Here is a 21,924-nt window from a genome sequence, read left to right as displayed (position 1 = left end):
CACGGCAGCGGGGTTCATTGTCTTGACCGATCGGCCAGCCCCTGGTGTCCTGCCAAATTTTCCACCCTCATATTATTTTTCTCCCAAAGCTGTTGTGGCGTTGAATTATCCACAGGTGCTAAATAAACAAGTAAAATCACAAACATACATGTTCAACAAAAATATGGTGTAAATAAATGCTTAACGAAACGGCAAAGACGTAAACAGTGAGAGAGTGTAGCGCAGTTGTTGTGTGCAGCTATCATGGCGGGATGTGTCAGAAGAGAACTTTTCTACATGTCCGTTCATGATCAAACGTAAGTAGATTTTCCTTTATTTAAAGAAAGTTTGTAGCGTTTACTTTTGTAACCGCTGTGTTCGCGGCCATTTTTAACACATAGTTGCAATTTCTGATGGGGTGTGTTGGCGTTGGCTCTCGATCTCGTACCCACAACGCCGCACATTTGTTTTCTTTTTAGGAGGCTTTAATAAAAAACGAGTCGACACACAAATACTCAGAGTCTAAGGGTGCGGTCAAACAATAAACAAGTTTTAATGAATGAGGCACACACGTTTCAGAATCTGACTCCAATATATACCTCACGTTTTACAATCTAGTGGGAATTTACTTTAATCATTCAAACCATTGGTCAACAGTTCTGTAGGTCGTCTGTGACTTCCCCTTATTTGATTACTAAAGACTTGAGTAGACCAAAGGGGATCATGTTACACCTTTGTGGTCTTCAAAGGACTAAGTAAGATTTACTTTTATGACACCAAATGGTAGATGTTAAAACCAGTGTTGTCACAGATTACTTGAGGAAGTATTTTAATTATTGATTACTGACAACACCTCAAAAAAGTAATCTAGTTACTTGACTAATTACTTTATTATCAAAGTAACTAAGTTACTTTAAAATTAACTACAGATACACGATAATATCGGCTGCCGATAATTATCGGCCGATAATGGCAATTATGACGTCACACAGATAATACAGACAATAAAAAAATCAACCGATAATGCAATCCGATAATTATATACTTGATTTAGCCTCCAAATGTGCGCAACCAAGCAGTTTTCTCCACTTCTTCACTGCCGCCTGCTCAACCCCTCCCCTCTCTGAAGCCCCTGTGGGAGGAGGGGTTTAGGAGTACGGCGTCATAGAGGAGGCGGTGTTACACATCAGTGTTGAGGCGCTCTCACTAGCGTGCGTTGCTTTTCCCGTGTGTGAAATGAAATAAACGACGCTCTCGCCATCTACAAAACAGTTCCTCAAGGCCTAAAGAAAGCGTCCTCATTGAACACCACTAGCACTAACCCAGCAGCCATTTAAAACTGCATCACAATGATTTTTGGAACGAATATGCTGCTGCTAGCACGAATGCTAAAGCTATTGTTAACAAATAAACTATAAAGGAAGCTACGGGGCTTGTGATGATACAGAGAAGCTGCGGTCCTCCCGGAGTCGGGGTGTTTGGGAATGCAGCCCAAAGCGAGTGGTAAACTCCCATCTATGGCTAAACACCTCACGAGATCGATAGTTGACAAGTAGCTGTCTTCCGACGGAGCCCGCCGGTCCGGCAGGCCGCCGCCTCGCCCTAGGCGGGTAGAGCATGAGAGCAGAGCCATGCACCGAATGCGCCGCAGCGAGCCGGCCGGGGCGGGCGGATATACGGTACGAACTTTGCTGCCGCCGCCACTCCGGTTCAAGACAGAGGCCTGGCGCGGGTGCTAATTTGGCAGCCGGGCGGACTGAAGGGCACAGGCGGGAGGAAATTCCCGAAATGACCCGATAGCCAAACCGCTGGATGAAAAAATAATGCAGTTTATATGACCACGATTCTTCGTGAAAGACATGTCGATCACATCAGTTTTACCACGGACATTTACACAGGTGATGTCAACAAACCATGTTTATCATGACGGCACAGTGGTTAGTTGATAATTGTAACATGCACCAAACGACACAAAGAAGTCATCCAGTCAGTAATGCATTCAGTACGCTTTAAATTTATGACGTCTTAATCAGATCATTCTTCTTAAATCTAGTCAAATAATTTTCCCCATCTTGTTTGAGTGTTGAAGACTAGTTGAATGCGCCAGATTATTCCACTTACTTGAACTAAATATTGCAATTTGTTCTTATTAAGCCCAAACATCTAAAAAAATAAGGTCATTTTTCACCTAAATCAAGAAAAAATTGCTTTCAAATAATGTTTTGAACCATACATATTCTTGAATAAAGAACATTTCTGACAAGTTTTTTTTTTTTTTTTTTTTTTTTTTTTTTTTAGGATTATGTATAGTAATTTATTGCTTAAAATAAGGCTGTTAATCTTATTTTCAGCTGGCCATTTTTCTTCAAGAAATCTGAGTGAAATATACTTGAAGTGCTGGCAGTTAATTTAACTTATTTCCAATAGATTTACACTGAAAACAAGGGACTTTAACTAGTCTTAAGGAGCTGTGTTTTTGCTGTGTAGTAATGTTATACTTTAGGAATGGCATACTTTTAAAGCCATTTTTGTGCAACTTATGTATTTACTCTGTAAGTAATTGTTGCCAAAAGTTAACCATTACACAATGTCAGACAATCTGTCTTTATTTAGATGTTGGAATTTACTACTACTACTACTTGTTCACATTTGATGTTGAAAAAAAAGAGCAATACAGTGGTACCTCTACATACGAATTTAATTCGTTCCAGGACCTTGTTTGTAAGTCGAAATGGTCGTATGTCGAGCAGGATTTTCCCATAGGAATACATTATAATTCCATTAATTCGTTCCAAAGCCTAAAAACATACACTAAATTCTTAATAAATACTGCTGGCACTGTTACAAATGGCAATTAAACATAGAAAAACAAATAAGTTATAAATAAATAAGTCAGAATAATATAATAATAAGAATAATAATTAATAATTATTCCTGTAAATAATGTAACGAATTGGATTCTAATATGGCGGACACTTTTTACTGTCCCTGAACGCACCGCGAAGCTGACGTCACGGTGAGATAGGTCGGTGCGGTAGAGATAATACTTTCGTTTTCTTGAGAGCAGTCAACTGCTTAAGACAATGGGCGTTTTGTGTTGGATAAGTTCTTAAATAAATGATAAAAACGTGACGAAGCTGGCGATTTCCTTGGCAATGTTACCACAATAATAATTGTCACCTTAACTTATAAATAGTGGCGAACGGTGGTCGGAAGAGGACCATGGAGCTGTATTGTTGAGCCAGTTCAGGGACGCGCACACCAAGCTCATATTTTTCTATAACTTGCATCTTCATTTCAAAGGTAAGCATCACTTTTTTCCTTGTTTCTCCAACTGTATCAACTTTTTTTGAAAACTGTGTTGATTTCTCACACAAGAAAATCCACCGTGCGTTCGTTTGCAGTGCTGTCATGTCGTCGTATTTCGAGCAACTCGTCGGATGTAGAAACAAATGGCGGCTCAAATTTTACGTCGGATGTCGAAAAGATCGTGTGTCGAAGTGATCGTATGTAGAGGTACCACTGTATTATTTTTGCACAGCAATATTTTCTCTTGTGTATACTTTAAAATTTTACATAAATCTTTAATAAAATTATCGGCTTGACATTATCGGTTATCGGTTGGAACGAGGAGGAAATTATTGGTTATCGGTATCGGCTGAAAAATGCATTATCGTGCATCACTAAAATTAACTTATCAGTTACTTTTTACAAATTTTTCTCCTTTTGCTGCCTCGACATAAAAATGACAACTGAAAAATGTCATCGCATGTAATTGAATTTTTCACATAAGGCTTAATCTTCTAGTTAGCGGGGGTTTAATTAGTCGATGGAGTTGATTTCAACCACCATTGACTCGTGCTAGCTTAGCCACTTCGGAGCCCTGAAACTATCATATAATTGACAAACTGCACAGAATTTGTTCAAATCGAAGATTAAGATTAAGCGTAATGTCAAAAATTCTGAACTTCCCCTTTAAAATGAGACCAGACCTAACCGTTACAATGTTGTTTATTAAAGTTTTAAAGCAACAAAACAACAAAAATGAATGCAATGAAAAAGAATCCTACAAAGTATTTCATAATAAGTGAAAATCATTTTTCGAACAGATCATGTGACTAACACCTTAGAGACTGTCCTTTGCTTTGCTTAGTCAAAACTACACCTGAGGAGGCAAGATGGATATTTAGAATTTCTTTAAACCTAAGCTTCAACAACAACTGAGCTTGAACTGACGATCGAACACGAACAGTGTCAAGATGTATGTATATATACATATCTGCAGTATAGGCCAAAAGTTTGGAGACACCTCAAGGGTGGATACTTTGAAGAATGTAGAATATGAAGCCTGTTTTCGGTTATTTCACTTTTTTTTGCAATTCCACGTGTTCGCTCATAGTTTTGATATCTTCAGTGAGAATTTACAATAGTAGTGAATATACATAAAACGCAAAAATGATGAGGTGTGTCCAAACTTTTGACTTTTGTTTCAGTCATCAACATGTTTTGTCCCCCCACAAAAGTAAAACTCTGCCTATGGTTATAAACTGTAATGATTTGAACATAAAGGCTGGTTACAAACTGTAGAAATGTGGCTGTCTCGTTACCTGTAGGCTTTGTTTCGAGTTTTGTCGCATTGTGCAGTAATTCCAAGAGGTTCAGTGTTTCCCACTAATGGACGAGACTGTGGTGGCCCGCCACAGTCTCGTTTGCGCCCCCCCCCCCCCCCCCCGAAAAAAAAAAAAGATACTAATCAGATGCGTCAGTCAGCCGATTACACAGCTGTAGCCCACTCCACTCTACTACCCGCGCGAGCGAGAGCAGCATTTTAGAGTAGTATTTTATTTATTTATTTATTTATTTATTTAAGAGACGCAAGGGGAACGAGTAGGAAGAATGGGAGAACGAGCGAGATAGCGAGAGATAGCGGTCGCATGTCGTAGCAGCCCGCTGTTATTTTGTTATTGTTTTTCTTTATTATTGTTACCACAATCGAGTGGGTAAGCAAATACAGACTTCTCTCCTTCTTCCCCATATCCGGGGCATTACAATAGTTTCGATCGGACTTTTCGGCGAAAGTGAGCGGTGGACGGCCGTCTTGGACGGAAAGCAAACTTTGATTGAACTTGCGCGGAGAGGCGGGGCCCAAAATAAAGCCTTGCTCTATTTTCAGAGCGTTGGTCACAGTAAAGTATTTATTAGTTCAAGCAGAGTAAAATGATACATATTCATGGTACAAGAACGTCGTTTCCGTGTCCATCGATTGGTAAGAAAAGGCTGTTTGTACGAGTGACGTGTGGGCGCTCCCGTCGGGGGGACATTTCGCGTGGAGTGGCTATTTTTCGGCACAACACCGACGCGCCAACTTCAGACAATTATGGCTGACGAAAGTTGGATAAATGCGCCCCCCCCCACACAATTTCGCGAGCTCTGGGACACTCGAAAAATGACTCTCTTACCTCTCCTTGCTAAGTTAATGCTACCTCGATGTGCGTTTGTGTGGAAATTTAGTTCACGAACAACGGGGAAAAAACTATTCACCTTCTCACCGAATCAAGAAAAACTCTTTACACGGCCATTAGAATTCCCCCTGTCCTGTAAATGGGTCAGTTGACAGAAGGACTGTTATTGTTGTGGTAATGTAGTACTTATGAGGGTCAAATAAAAAGAAAAAAGGAGGGCTACGACGGCGGTCTGAAACCCGCGGCTCTTGGGCCGCATGCGGCTCTTTAGTGCTGCTTCGGAGCTTTTTTTTTTTTTTTTTTTTTTTTTTTAAATGGAAAAAGTTGAGGGAGGGAAATATATTTTTTGTTTTAATAGGATTTCTAGGAGGACAAACATGATACAAACATTCTTTCAATTCATTAATATTGTAATGAAGTTAAACTTGTGGTGTCATCGTACAACAGAGTAGTCACGTGGTGCGCTATAGGATCCACTGCAGGGAAAATAAACATTTAATCATGAAGGCTAATTATGTATTTCTAGCCAACTTAGTCATTTTTATAGTAGGCTAATATAGCTAGTATTGATAATTATAAGGCTTGTACAAGGCTTTTAATTTTTTGCTGCTCCAGACATACTGTATCAGGTTTTTTTGGGGGGGGGGGTCAAATATGGCTCTTTTCAACAGTTTGCCAACCCTGAGTCGTACTAATGCTACGAGAAAAAAAGTCGCATTATTACATAGGGTAACGTAGCTGTACTCAGCAACGCATTTTACATACATGTACCGTAGCTGAGAGCTATAACATTAGCCTAGCTAATGAAATATTTCAAATATATCGTTGTTATGGTTCTTCTTGGGGGAAAAAAATAATGAAAAAAAAAAAAAAATTCGCCGTGGCATGACATGGTGTGGCTGTCCGACTCCGATGCAGCCCACCACCACAGTTTCAAAAAATCCTATGGTCAGAGACCCTCCCACCACAGTCTCCTAAAATCCTGTGGGAAACACTGAGGTTCCTTCAACTGGATGTCTAGTTTTTAGGGGTCGACAGTCTTTTTGAGCCAGCGCAAAGTTTGCAGTGTGCGGACATATTTTTGTCATCTTTACTGGACAGATATGTGAAGTAATGGCTGTATTTCCAGTGAGGTAATGCAGCCGTTTGTGGTATTTCCTGCTTTTCAGTGTTAGCATCCTGACGATGTAGCCAGGCTATGTTATTGGCCTCACCACAGACAGCGCTCACACTGACACAGCATGGTAATACATGTGACCCGTTTTGTTTTTTTTTTCCCGATGAGAAAACGTGAGTTGTGATGTCACTCCCAAACTCAAAAGCAACGTTTTCTATTCAAAATGCTATTCTTCGTACATGACTACAGTATTCTTCAATCTATATACATTATGACGCAACAACAAAATAGTAATGCGCAGGCACTAAGGAAGCTAACTTTAATCAGATTACTGGTTTAAAAAAAATGAACACGTTACTCTTTACTGAAAAAAGTAATCAGGTTACAGTAACGTTACTGACAACACTGGTTAAAACTAACCAGAATGTGTATGCATGATTGCTTTGACTAATAATAAAAGGCTACATAATGCATACAAGTCAACATATAAAAACAAAATCTGACAGAACACCGGCGGCGAGCAAATTACAGTTCATCGTTCTGCTGTGGCTTCTGCGGGCAGGCAGAGAGGCGAATGAGCGCTGAAAATAGCGCATTCTCGGTAGACAAACCGGCCGACGTTGGAGTGGGGGGGCTGCTCGGGTCGATAAATCGCTATGTGATCGGGCACGCGAAAACTGCTAAGAGGGGGTGTGCGACAAGCCGCCGGACGTCGGCCGTGTGGCCATCTTGGTGGACAGGGAGGATTGCCACTAAAGGCGTGCGAAATTTCGGATTCTTAGATGATTCGCGATTCAGCTGTGGAAGATTCGAGAACGATTCACAACATCCATATTCCGATTATTTAATTATGCCAGGTCATGCGGAACTATAACACAGTCAGCGTGGTCTTCGGGATGCAATGAGGAACGGACAGAGGGTAAATATCATGTTTAACTCATGCCGCTATTTAAAAAAGACAATAATACCTGACTGCGGCCGACAGCCGCTACAAACAACGCCCAGTTGCTACAAACTACGGCCACATCATGCTACGGTAGATATCATATGCATGGAGAACTAGATGCGAAATGACAGACCTTTTTGAATCCCATAAAGGCTCACACGCCTTTCCCTGGTGCAGCAACAAAAGCTTGCAGCACATTGAGCTGGCGCTAATGGCTGTATTGTGAGATGGTGACCAGTTTTACGTGACATTCGCATTCCTCCTCAATCCAGGAAGTCACTCATTTTCATGGCGCAGGATTGAAAAAAAATTGAATAAATAAATTGATCGCTTCCACACACATCCAAGCGGTCCATTTCATTCAGGAGCATAAAATACCGCGTGAAATATGAAATTAACATGCTTTTTGCTGTCATAGGTAATTTAAGGTTGGAATTTTTCTGTTGACCAAATACTATATATGTTTTGCACTATTAAACAACTAAATTGTTTATGAATCATACAGTGGGACTTCCTGGATTTTGCCCCCATATTTTCTCTCAGAGTTCAAGTGTACCGATGACAGAAAACAACAGATTTCTTTTTTAATTGGGATATCTTGCATACCTGTACAGTGGGACAAATACGTATTTAGTCAACCACCAGTTGTGCAAGTTCTCCTACTTAAAAAGATTAGAGAGGCCTGTAATTGTCAACATGGGTAAACCTCAACCATGACAGACAGAATGTGAAAAAAAAATAAACAGAAAATCACATTGTTTGATTTTTAAAGAATTTATTTCCAAATTAGAGTGGAAAATAAGTATTTGGTCACCTACAAACAAGCAAGATTTCTGGCTGTCAAAGAGGTCTAACTTCTTCTAACGAGGTTTAACGAGGTCTAACGAGGCTCCATTTGTTACCTGTATTAATGGCACCTATCGGTATAAAAGATACCTGTCCACAATCTCAGTCAGTCACACTCCAAACTCCAATATGGCTAAGACCAAAGAGGTGTCGAAGGAAACCAGAGACAAAATGGTAGACAAGCACCAGGCTGGGAAGACTGAATCTGCAATAGGTAAAACGCTTGGTGTAAAGAAATCAACTGTGGGAGCAATTATTAGAAAATGAAAGACATACAAGACCACTGACAATCTCCCTCGATCTGAGGGTCCATGCAAGATCTTACCCTGTGGCGTCAAAACGATAACAAGAACGGTGACCAAAAATCCTAGAACCACACGGGGGGACCTTGTGAATGACCTACAGAAAGCTGGGACAACAGTAACAAAGGCTACTATCAGTAACACAATGCGCTGCCAGGGACGCAAATCCTGAACTGCCAGATGTGTCCCCCTGCTGAAGAAAGTACACATCCAGGCCCGTCTGCGGTTCACTAGAGAGCATTTGGATGATCCAGAAGAGGACTGAGAGAATGTGTTATGGTCAGATGAAACCATAATAGAACTTTTTGGTAGAAACATAGGTTCTCGTGTTTGGTGGAGAAAGAATACTGAATTGCATCCGAAGAACGTCATACTCACTGTGAATCATGGGGGGGGGGGGGAACATCACGCTTTGGGGCTGTGTTTCTGCAAAGAGACGAGGACGACTGATCTGCGTAAAGGAAAGAATGAATGGGGCCATGTATCGAGAGATTTTGAGTGAAATATCCTTCCATCAGCAAGGGCTTCGAAGATGAGACATGGCTGGGTCTTTCAGCATGACAATGATCCCAAACACACAGCCAGGGCAACAGAGGAATGGCTTCGTAAGAAGCATTTCAAGGTCCTGGAGTGGCCTAGCCAGTCTCCAGATCTCAACTCCATAGAAAATCTGTGGAGGAAGTTGCCCAACGACAGCCCCAAAACATCACTGCTCTAGAGGAGATCTGCATAGAGGAATGGGCCAAAATACCAGTGTGAAAAGCTTGTGAAGAGTTACAGAAAATGTTTGGCCTATTGACTTATTTTCCACCATGATTTGCAAATAAATTCTTTAAAAATCAAACAATTTGATTTTCTGTTTTTTTTTCCACATCTCTCATGGTTGAGGTTTACCCATGTTGACAATTACAGGCCTCTCTAATATTTTCAAGTGGGAGAACTTGCACAATTAGTGGTAGACTAAATACTTATTTGCCCCACTGTAGATACGTATATACAAAATAAATAAATAAAAACAATCAGCAAATCCAAATTTTCAGACTCAAATCAGATTTGATATATGTATTAGGATACTGCATGTTCATCAGCTGTCATGTGGAAGCAAACTCGCTTTGTGCGCCCTTAATTCAGGGTGATCATACATTCAAATTCATGCCAGGTAGTCCAGAATTTCTTGTCCTGTGTCCTGGTGCGATTTGGACACTTATTTGTCCTCCATTTTGAACACTACGTTGCATAATCTGATAATCTGCGGTTCCTCTTGAATTGAGCTGGATTACCATTCCAACTCTCGATGCAGGGATACAGCGATGACATAAAATAATGTTATGTCTGATACAAACGCAGCCACCTTCATTTGTACTCATACACCTCTTAAATTCACAGCGGCGGAAACATCATACATGGAATATTGGGACATTTGTGCATTTTGAAACAAAGTGGAAGGTCAGGGTGCCCACTTTTCCGATTGTTTCGAACACATCATTGCTGTACCACCCCCCCCACCCCCTCTATCGGGGGGAGGAGTAAAGGGGGTTGTGACGCCGTTGCAAACGCGATGCTCGGAGGCTGGAGGCGTTAGCGTAACATTCGCGTTCTCGCAAGGATTAGCATTTAGCGTGGGGAGCGTCATCATAAACTCTGGGGCATATTTTATTATTATTATTATTTTTTTATCCAGTTCGTGGCATTCACGTTGGTACCATTAATTGGAAATAATGGACCGTTTTCCAGTTGAGTATTTATTATCATCACCAAGTGGGCGTTGTCCTTGTATATGCTACAATATAATAATTGTGTTTGTTTTTTATTACTAAAAATAGTCACTTGAATGTTCTTGAATGACTTATCCATAAACATTGTTTGATTTTTTTTTTCCCACAACAGCTAGAGCATAAATAAGAGAGGGACGCGATTCAGAGCCTCACCTGCATATTGAAAAATATATATATAATGGGTGTGAACGTACACACAAGTCACGGTTTAGTACGTACCTCGGTATGGGGTAACGGTTTGGTGCGGGTTCAGTACAACAGGAAAAAACAAAAAGGCTTTTTCTTAAAGCATTTGAAAGTTTAAGATTGTTATACTATTACACTCTTATATAGGTGAATTTTTTAAAAAATGTAAAAAGTGATAGTTTTTTATGGGGGGGTGTGTGAAAAACAGTTAATATAAACATATTTGATGTGAAAGGCGTTATTGAATGGATCATGTAATAATGTGTAGAACATGAAAAGTAACGTCAGTTACTTTGCCAAATAAGTAATTACTCTTGCATTGAGGTAGCTGAGTTACTAACTCAATTACTTTTTGGAAGACGTAATTTGTAACTTTAACTAATTACTTTTTAAAAGTAAGATTAACACTGATATTCAGATGTGAATTTTTTAGGAAAATACATACAATTGATTTGTTTAGCGCATATAATTGGTTGCAAAATCACAACACAGGCTATGTGGTCCATCAATATAATAATAATAATAATACATTTTATTTCCAGAGCGCTTTTCAAGCCACACAAACACGCGAATATACTAGTAATAATAATATAAGATAAAAATAAGTCAGCTAAATTACAACACTATGCTGCAAAAAAAAAAAAAATAATAATAATGCAGGTTTGTTTATCAAGAGTTATACTGTATCTTTAACCAGGTTATACTAAGGATGCATACAAAGGATGCATACAAATAGTACAGAACAGAACAAAAGGGCATCTCTTTTAATTCTGTTTAATTTTATATAGTACAATATTGAATGATGTATTTGCAATTTAATACTTAATGTTCGATTTCACATGTCCAAAACAGGTCAAGAAACAGTCAAACTCAAGCACCATTTATGCTCATGACAACAGAGAAAGATATTCTAATGTCAATGGAAACTAATGTGGTGATTGATAGAATGGCTGAAACAAGTAACTTGCCCAAAAAACTTTTAATCCCTCAGCATTAGGGTGTTTTGTTTTAGCTAACGAAGATTGATGATTATTGCTTCTTTGGTTCTTTTGGAGACAGTTTATTTTTTCTTTTGTAAACAATGACTTGAATTGCAGACATATATGCTTAATATTGGTTCGCCACAACTTAATTTTCATGTGGATTTGCTGTAGATGTAGCATGCTTCTATTCGCTTCTTCAGTTCTTTAAAACAAGGGTTTTACGTGAAAATATGTTGTTGCATAGTTTTTGGTTTGTAAACAATATATTTATTTACTAGCTCACTTGTTTTTATTGTTTTTAATTGGTGGTGCAATCATTGTTGAATAAAAATATATTTAAAATGTGTGAATTAATATGTCTTTGCGGAAGTACAAGTTCACTCTAAAATGGGCTGGTCTGATCAGAGTCCAGGGCTGTTTTTTTAGTCCCAGTCCACCCTTGCCGTCGACGCTCAGCCGTTGGCTTCAGTTGTGTGTCTGACCACACGAGGTCGCGATTAAAATAAAGACTTTCCACCTTAAAGTGGATGTGGCATGACAAAAAAACATCTTAAATAGCATTATTATTGGAATTCAAATCATATTTTGAGACGATTCGAAAATATACAACAATTTTGCAAAACACAGATGACGAGAAATGAGTCTTTAAATCGAAAGTTACGTAGGTAACTACGGTGCTATGAATCCCGAATGACCGTCAGAGGCGGTGCTGAAAGCACTGAATGATCCCTTCGCGCATGCGCAGTGCGAGTAATAATATTTATGAAGTCACCTGTGACCCCAGGTTGACCCCCGGAAAAGGTATAACTTCCAGTGTCAACCGAGATTCAGTCCTTCTTGGGTGGGCACGAGAATTCTGAGTGACGGAATGCTCTAGCGGTCATTCGGGATTCATAGAACCATAGCTACCTATGTAACTTTCGTTCTGTGTCACCCCTGCTGACCGCCAGAGGCGGTGCTGTAAGCACTGAATGACCAATACCAGCGAGGTCACCAAGAATCACTGACCCAAACTTCACAGGGACCCGAAGACCATGGCCAGCGTGGCGGGAGGTGACATCAAAACAGTAAAACCTGAAGAAGGTGCCAGGTCCCGACCTTGAGGCAGCGGCACAGATGTCCTCTAGGGTCACTCCTTCAAGGCAGCCCAGGAAGCAGCAATATCCCTAGCAGAGTGATAGCGCACCCGAGACGCTAGGGGGCATCTGATAAGAGTGACAATTGGATCCACGACCCAATTTCGGAGGCGCTGCCTGGAGATGGTAGATCCCCTGCCACGAACCCCATAGCAGACAAAAAGTTGTGAAGACCTACGAAAACCTGATGTAGAGTCCCCATAAAGCCCCACGGCCCTGACCGGGTACAACAGCTCTGGCCTGTCACTGCCCTCCGCAGGCAGTGGCAAAAATAAGCAAGGCGTAAAGGTCGATCGCAATACAAGCCAGCCAACACGTTGGGCACAAAGGCAATGTTAGGCCACAGCGCGACACCCGAGCCCCCAGAGTGCCAAAACATGCACGGCGGGCTAACTGAGAGCGGTAGCAATACGCCGACGCGCCAAGCAGAAGCAATGGTCGGCAGGAACAGCGTCTTGTGGGCTACCCACTGAGGGTCGGCCGCAGCGAGAGGCTAGAAGGGGGGGGCGGGACAAACAGTCGAGCACCGACCGCAGATCCCAAACCGGGGCACGAGAACACCTGCAGGGGCGGAGCCTCAGGGCCCCTTTGAGGAATGCAGAGACCAGGCTGTGACTCTCTACAGAGCCACCAGAGACCCTGGCGTGAGGAGCAGAGATCGAGGCAATGCAGACCTTAAGGGCGGATGTAGAACAATCCAGTCAAGGAGGGGCAGCAAGATGTCCAGAACAGCGGGGATAAAGCGGCACACCGGGTCATCCTCACAAACAACCTCCACCAACTGCCATACTGAAGCCGGGTGGAAGGCACCCAGGCGTTCAAAAGCATCCACCTGACTGAAATCGAGCAGCCGCCAATCAGCGAGTCGGTCTCTTTCAGCGTCAAGACTTGCAGGCGGAGACGGCGAGGATAGGGATGTGATACCTGGCCGCCCAACTGGGACAATAGGGGAGGCTGCAAAGATCGCCGACAGCCGGCCAAAAGGGGGCCACCGGCAGCAACGAGTGCCCCTCCAGAAGGACCCTCTGAAGCATCAGCCAGATCAGAGGGAGTGGAGGTAGAGCGTAGATTAGGGCACCAGCCAAGGGTGCGCCTGCGCACTGCGGGCTGGAGCGCTCGCCCAGAGAAAACCAGAGCGGGCAATGGGTCGACTCCCGGGAGGTGAAGGGATCGACCCCAACCCCGCCGAAAACACACCAAAATGTGCGCACCACATCAGGATGGAGGCTCCACCCCCAGGTGGGAGACGAAGGCGGGATAGGGCATCCGCAAGACAGATCAGCTGGCTGGGAGAAATAAGGCGTGCAGACTTGCAAGGGAAGGGACCGGCCAGACAAGACGATGGGAGGCCTCCAAGAGACTACCAGACTCCGTGCCCCCGGTGGATGGTATAGTACACCATGGCAGTGTTGACCATCAACACACAGCACAAGTCACCTCCGCAGATACGGGCAAAAATGAGAGCAAGGTGAGCCGCACACAGCTCCAGCACATTGCTGTGATCGGCCCGGTCCAGTACAGACCAGCCGTGCCAACAGCTGTAACCCGATCAACTCACAGCCTCGAAAAGTAAGGGTTACATTATGTCAGAAACTCGTTCGGTACGACTCGGTTCCGAACCGAGCACCAAGTACCGAATCCACAACACAATCGTTTCGGATCGCTGTTGTACCATCTCTGTGTAAACGGCCCCTCGGACTCTGTCATGATAAAGGCGACGCATGTTTCTATCACCAGGACGCCTGTTGTAAACAAACCGGTGGCTATATGATGGGACATGGAATCCAAAGAGGAAACGAGAGAAAAGAAACGAGAAAGAAAAAACTGCCTAGAACAGAGGATTCAACGTTTTTTAGGCTGAAACCATTGCATTCATTGCCAATGTGGAGGGATTTTCTGAATGTTTGCTCTGTAGCGACAAGTTGTCAAATCACAAAAGGAGTAATGTGGAAAGACATTTGCAGGGAAGGCATACTACTTTTGCAGCAGAGTACCCAGTAAGTGCGATTGCATTACTTCTGGAGGAATTACAGGAGTGCAAAAATAGATTTTAAAAAGTGGATTGAATGTCCACTACTGCTGAAAGTTTTTGCAACCCGGGATAAATAAAGCGTGGAAAACCGTTCACAGATGGTGAATGGTAAATGAAGGAGTCATTCATCAACATATCAGAACACCTATTTGCAGACTTCAAAAACAAAGCCGAGATAATACAGAAAAATAAGTACATGCCTCTCGCACTAAGAAAGTGGCTCAATATGGCTCTTTCAACATTTTGGGTTGCTGACCCCTGACCTAATCTAACAGGATGTGGGGGTATGCATGCATGCATTATCATTAATCAATGAAATTATGGCAAATTACACATAGTAACATGACCTATTTAATGTATATATATACTTGTAATTTATGTTATTTATATGTAATTTTTGAAATAGATACACAAAAAATGGCCTGAAAATGATGAGAAAAACATGACAGGAAATTAGCTTTCTTCATGAGAGCCGCAGAGGACGATGACAAAGAAGGCATCTGAATGAGTCACGGCCGCATTTCAGCCGCCCGGGAGAAGCCAGCCACGCTTGTCAGCATTAGCGAGCGTCGCACACGCTCAGCGCATGTGCACGAGCGTGCTCCTTCCAGCGGGGGCCTGCAGTTGCCTAGCAACAGAAGGCGCCATGACCAGTTCTTGGTGTCAGACACTATAAGAAAGGAGGTGCCGGCAATTCACACGGGACAGCGTTCACTTCCTGATGGGGTGCTCTGAAAGATCGTGTTGCCAGGCAACTAAACTACGACTGCGTTCTTATGTCCGACAATCATCACACTGGTCATATAGTTCAGTGATTTGCAACGACTGTGTCGCAGCACATTAGTGTGCAGTCAGGGATCAACAAGTGTAGGCCTTCTGTGGGAAATTGTCCATTTTCACTTAGTATTCAAAAATGATCACAATAATTCCCCACATATTCACAGTTCTCATTTGACAAATTCACCTATTTGCGTTGTCTGTGCTCCTCTGCAACAAAATGCAAGATGCAGCCAAATCCCTGTCTTTCTAAATGCGGATGCGGCAAAGACCGTGTCAGGGAGGACTTAAGTTTAGCTTTGGGTTCTTCGTGAAAGTTACATATTCATCACCTCATGTACTTGACCATGATCACCTGTGTCAAATTAGCTATAGAGTGTATATTTTCTAGGATATTTCCAAGCATTTGAGTTATATTAAACTTCTCTGGTATCATAGTTTGTTGTCTAGTTGTGGTTTGAAAGTATGTTTGATCGGTGTATTCAATTAGTGCCATTAAATAACAACTCTAAAAAAAGTCTTCAAATAAAATTGCCCATATTTTACTCTTAGTAATTAAATATGTAAAGAAATTGGAGATGCTTACTATTTAACATTTGTTGTAATATTTCTGTTTGGTCCTGCCCCACGAGAGTTGTCTCAAGTACTGTATTTACATTGGCTCAGTCAAGGTTGAGAAACAGAATTTGGTCTCTTACTTCACCCAATTTAAACATTCATTCCAAAACATGAATATTCAGTAACAACACATCACTCCTCCAATATTTGATGGCAACACACTAAAATCATATGTTTGGTGGAAGGATACCAAGGTAGCAAGGTAGCCTTTTCACTAGGGCTGTCCCAAACGACTAATTTTCTCCCGATTAGTCAGCCGACTATTTTTACGATTAGTCGACTAATCTAATATTATTATTATTATTATTATTATTAATTTTTTTTTTCACCTTTAATAATGAAATTTTTGTTAAAGCTTATTAATTCACAAAAACATTTTGGAACACCTACATTCTTTATTAATGTATAAATAAATAACAAATCAATATAATAAATAATAATAATAATAAATCAATAATAAATCACAAACAATGAGGTCAAATGATGCTGGCATTAACTAGTGCAAAAAAAAATGTAAACAGAAACACTGAGACTTCACCTCTTTAACAGGAGTCAAAACAATTCTCACTCTTTTTGTGGTATGTCATTGTGTATATTGTTCTAAATGTTAAAATGAATTGAAATGTCCCAGACAACCATTTTCAAAATACTTTGTGTGAGTTCAGATGCTTTTTCTGGTGTGCATTCTGCATTTTGGGGGGAGGGGAAAAACTGTTCAACTTTTGTTTGTTTTAACCTGAAAATAGATAAAGTAGAGGGCACACTGAAATATTACCACAACTATTTTGAATGAGAGGCACACATACTCACAGTAACAAAAATGAAATATACAGTATTAATACAGTATTAATTAAAAAAAAGTATACTACTATATGTATATACACAATGATACTTTATAATATAAAGTGACTAACATTAGTGCAGTCATGGATTACAGTAAGCAGGCCAGTGCTGTTTCCATATATATTTTCATTATATTATGTATATACAGGGTGTTTGTATATATTTTCCCCAAGTGGGAGCTTGCATGATCGTAATAAATTTAATAATAATCTTAAAAAATTATATAATTATAAATATACATTAATTATTTTATTAAATAAAAATGCACGTTGATACGAAGCACATAAAGGTAACTTCCATTTTAAAAAACATCGTTAGAAAGTTGTATGGACTTACAATCCGCTAGCTTGTTGTTTCTTGTTGTCTTCGAAAATTATACTTGGGTGACGGCGCTTCAAGTGTTCATAGCCGACGTGCTACCGTGGTATGGGAGCTCAACTTAGCAAAGAGTACACACAGTGGCACCCTCCATATTTTCCTTGATATAATTCCAGGCTCTGGCTATTCTGGTCCGCTTTTTTGGCTTTATGCCACTTTCACGTGTCACCAATTCTGCCCTTTTTGGTAATTGGCGGTGTTTTCAACTCCTCGCCATAGTGAGGAGTGAACCGGCGATTCACTTGGCTCAGTGTCGTCGGTTCGGCCCATGTCCTCCTCAGGAAGGCGGCGGTGTGCATAAAAACACCGAGAGGCGTCGGATGGCTCTTTACAGATAGTTTTAATGCCCAAAACAAAAACGCAGGGGCTGCAGCCAATGAACTCCGCGCTACCCGCGCAGTCGCGCACTTTCCAAACTCACCGATCTCACTCCCTCTCTTTCGTTCACTCGCTCTCTCGCTCGCCCACTTTCTTCTTCTTTGCTCAATCTGACAATGCCGGTCACATTGAAATAACAGCGGCCCCCTTGGGGGTGTTAGTAACAACCGCTTGATTCGCGAGCGCCCGCCATTCTAAACTTTATCCGCATGTCATTTTTTTTTAACCCGTCAATACCCGTCGAGGGTATGTTTTGCCCGTCGACGCATTTACGTCATCGATGACGTCAACAACGTCGACTAGTCGGGACAGCTCTACTTTTCACACACATATCCTGGTAAATATCCGTGTATCCCGGGAATTATGCTGGTTGGACACTTTCGCAGACTTGTCCTGTGATGCCGACTCGGCTCTCTTTTGCGGAGAGGGCTGCTGGCGTGATTTTATAACCTGGACATTACATCATTTTTATTGTTGGCATCGGCTGTCACATTCTGTTGGACAGGTCGTGTTTTGTTATAGAGCAGGTGTTCTGACAAAATTTGCAACCCATCAAAAATTTCTACCTTGCGGGTTTTGTGCATGCGCGTAACATTAAAAATGGCCGCGAATGCGGCGATTCCAAAGTAAACACTACAAACTTTCATAAAGAAAGGAATATTTACTTAATTTTCATCATGTAAAGACATGTACAAAAGTTCTCAGACACATCCTACCATGTTAGCTGCACACAGTAACTGCACTCCGCGCTCTCACTGTTAATAACTTTGCCGCGTCGTTAAGTATTAATTTAAGCCATTTTCGTGTTGCACATGTATTTTTATGATGTATCTAGTTTAGTTAGCACTTTGGATAACATTGAGAGTCCAATTGAATGTAAAAGAGGGGGTTTTCAGCGCCACAAAAGCTTTGGGAGCAAAATTTTATAAGGGAGCAAATTTTGACAGAACACCGGTTGTGGGAACATTTCCGATGTCATACCTGCAGCCCATTCAAGCTTATCAAGACTGTATTTAAGCCTAGGCGATCCAAGAGAAGGGTGCCAAGATATTACCTTGCTGGGCACCATTCGACACCTTGTACTCTCTAATTGCGTGCATTTGTTAGGTTGTTCGTCTGCCGCCCTTCTTTTGAAATCCCCTACGTTGTGCTGGTATTTGAGTGTATTTGTTTTTGTTGTCTTATCAACTCTCTGCCTACCGCTTAGGTTAGTATTAGTGATCCCTGTCGACCTACTGTCAAAGAACAATTGTGTTATTCCCCTTTTTCTGCGATTGTGTGTATTTTTGTTTTTTAATAAACCCTTGAAGACCTCCCTCCGTCTTTTTCTGCTTTGAAGTACAACCTTGTTTCCGCAGTAGTGGACCCTAACATCGGCAACAAAATAAACAACACATTTTCAAAGGTGGACGGTGGACCCTCCTCCTCAGCTCTACGATCCTGTAGGAATTTAAATTGGTTATGTTTTCAGTTTAATTTAGCTATTTACAGCTTTCCATGTTGATAATTGTGATGTTTGTTTACCGCTTTTCGTCTTACTGCGAAGAAAAAGGAAATGACAATCGGCCCGCCATGATCATCAGCCATCATGCTGTGACCCGGGAATCAGACGCGTGCTTTCACACATGCCTCGTCTCGGGAAACTCCCGGACATAATACTAAGACGCGACCCGTTGAATGTCCGCATGATCTCCGTGTCAGTCGACCCGGGAAATTGCTTTCACACAAAAAGGCCACCCGTTTAAATCCTGGAATTTTAACAGTGTTCAGGGTATGTGTAAGGGGCTTTAGTTAGCATGGAAAACCTCTAAAGTAAATTTGACATGAAAGGTCATACAAATGACTTATAATGGGACAAATGATGTACTGTAAATGTGAATTTTTATGTCTTGTTTACAAATAGTTGAGTCTCTGGAACGCCTTCTCACCTGTGTCAAGTGTGAAATTAAACAACCATGTCAACCTTTTCTTTTGTGCTGACAGTTTCCCAAAATGTGTCTCTGAGTAACAGTGGTGATCATTTACATATTCTAGCCAACACACAGTTTCTTCTTCCATAGCTAGGCAGCTACAGTTTGCTCGGCAAATATCTGCAGTTGAGACGAAAGGCAACAGTATCTCGTCAAAGCCAAAAATAAATTGAGCTACGTGGAGTTGAAGTGTTGCTTCCACCGGAGAAAATCAGAAAAGAGTTTTGATTTGTTTGGATGTGGACTATCTTTCTGGGTTGCTTGGGCTTGAAAATGGGAAACTGCACACATTGTCGCAACGACTTAGTGCCAACAGACCAAAGCCTCACTCAGCATTGATCCTGCAGTAGAGGGGGTATGAACAGTGGCTCTCCACTGCCTGCTAATTTCAGTGAGATGAGGGAAAAGTGTAAATGTGGATCGCCACTCACATTTGTGTGTAGAGTTATGGCGGCTACGTGTTCACGAATCTGCTGCACTTAGTGACCAATAAAATGTGTCATCTTGGTGAGGAATGGCGTTTGTACTGCAACCGTGATTTTTATTGCCAAACATGTATTTTTGACATTTAAAAATGAATAAATATACAGTTAATTATTTGTTCTGTTCATTGAAATGAACATTGAAATGGAAATTATACAATAGTTTTAAAATTTTCCAAGAAGAACTACATCTCCTTAGCCTGGCAGCCAGCCTCAATTTCGCCATGTACAATATACTTGACAAGTCATTCTCATCTTCTGTCGTTTGGGCTGGATTTCGAAATTGATACTAGAAGTGGGGATAACAAGTACGGAAGCAACCGAGCTGCCAGTGTTAGCGAATCATTTCTACAAGGGTTTTCTCATTTTAATGTATTGACAACTTATCTCAACCTCTGTTAGCATATAACTAACCTCGTTTTAATGTACTGATAACCTCGTTTTAACGTAGTCCCAACCTTGTTTTAACGTATTGGCACACTTGTTTTAATGACTAGTTAGTGGTGAAAGCTGAATGCTAAAAACATTACCTTTCCCCATAGTTCCCCAGGATTCGGGCGTGCACAGTTGTACTCAGCTATGGAACCTCTGACCAGGAAAAATATCATTGTAATGCCACTCAAACTGGGAGATCCTAGTCCCGAAGTCGGAAAAAAAAAGTACCCAGACTTCATGAGTTGCTTCAATCTGACGTCACTCGACAAAATGGCGCACGGGACAACGTATTGATGTCATAATAATTTAGTTAAAGTTTCTTTGAGACTCACCTGCTGAGTACAACTGGACATGCCCAAACCCTGAGGTAAGAGGTAATGTTTTTAGCATTTAGCCTTTGCCACTAACTAGTCGTTGAAACGCCTTTGCCAATACGTTGAAACGAGGTTGGCACTACATTAAAACGAGATTATCAGTACATGAAAATTAGACGTTAATATGTTAAAATGAGGTTAGCAATAGGTTGAAACCAGTTGTTCAGTAGGTTAAAACGTGTTGTCAAAAATGTTACAATGAGCTTGCAATACGTTAAATTGAGAAAGCCCTGGTAGAAATGTTTAACACTGGCGGCTTTGCGCTTCCGTAAACAAGCATAGACTGAATTTGAAAGACCCAATCAAAGAAGCAAGGATGTGACGTAAATACAATGTGACTCACTCTTTCCGTTGAAGTCATTTTGTACTTCATAAACAATTAATGCATGAAGTCGAATTGAATGAGTGCACCAGTGAACATTGACTGCCATCTGTGTGGGAAAAATCTAACGATACATGGCGAATTGCCATGTACAGTACTTGTTTCTGAAAAGTGAATGAACGGTAAAAGTCTGCTTGAAAGATTAGCCGAATTAGGTCTGCCTTTGAATCAGTCTGACAGCAAGCTTATGTGTATGAGCAAAGTTTGTTTGGTTATTCTTTCGCACTTTGAACTGTACCTTGTACAAGCAATAGCAGGCTGAAAAAGTGCCGTCGAGTCCATTACAGCAGCCTCTTTTTCAGATAAATGGGAAAAAAGACGAGAATGCACAGCACCTTCCAAAACTCGCAGGACTGTAAAAAAATTTGTCGTCTCTCCCCTTCGTATCGCATCACAAAGTACCTCCTCGTTTGCTGTGATTTGTTGGTCCAGATTGGACTGAAGTCAAAAATCAAATTGAAACCACAGAAAACCAGACTGACTTGCCACTTACCAGTATCTTGTACATGGCAAAAGTTAGGCT

General features: G+C 41.3%; 1 protein-coding gene across 1 annotated transcript in view; it reads right to left on the bottom strand.

The window, feature by feature from the left end:
* The window catches only part of LOC130912472 (IQ motif and SEC7 domain-containing protein 2-like), a 138,635-nt gene that overhangs the window by 104,371 nt on the left and 12,340 nt on the right, over positions 1-21,924 (bottom strand). The gene's annotated exons all lie outside the window — the stretch shown is intronic.

The sequence above is a fragment of the Corythoichthys intestinalis genome, chromosome 2 (assembly GCF_030265065.1).
Source record: "Corythoichthys intestinalis isolate RoL2023-P3 chromosome 2, ASM3026506v1, whole genome shotgun sequence".
In the NCBI taxonomy this organism is placed as follows: Eukaryota; Metazoa; Chordata; class Actinopteri; order Syngnathiformes; family Syngnathidae; genus Corythoichthys; species Corythoichthys intestinalis.
The sequence above is the reverse complement of the archived record's forward strand: the minus strand, read 5'-3'. Positions and strand labels throughout refer to the sequence as shown.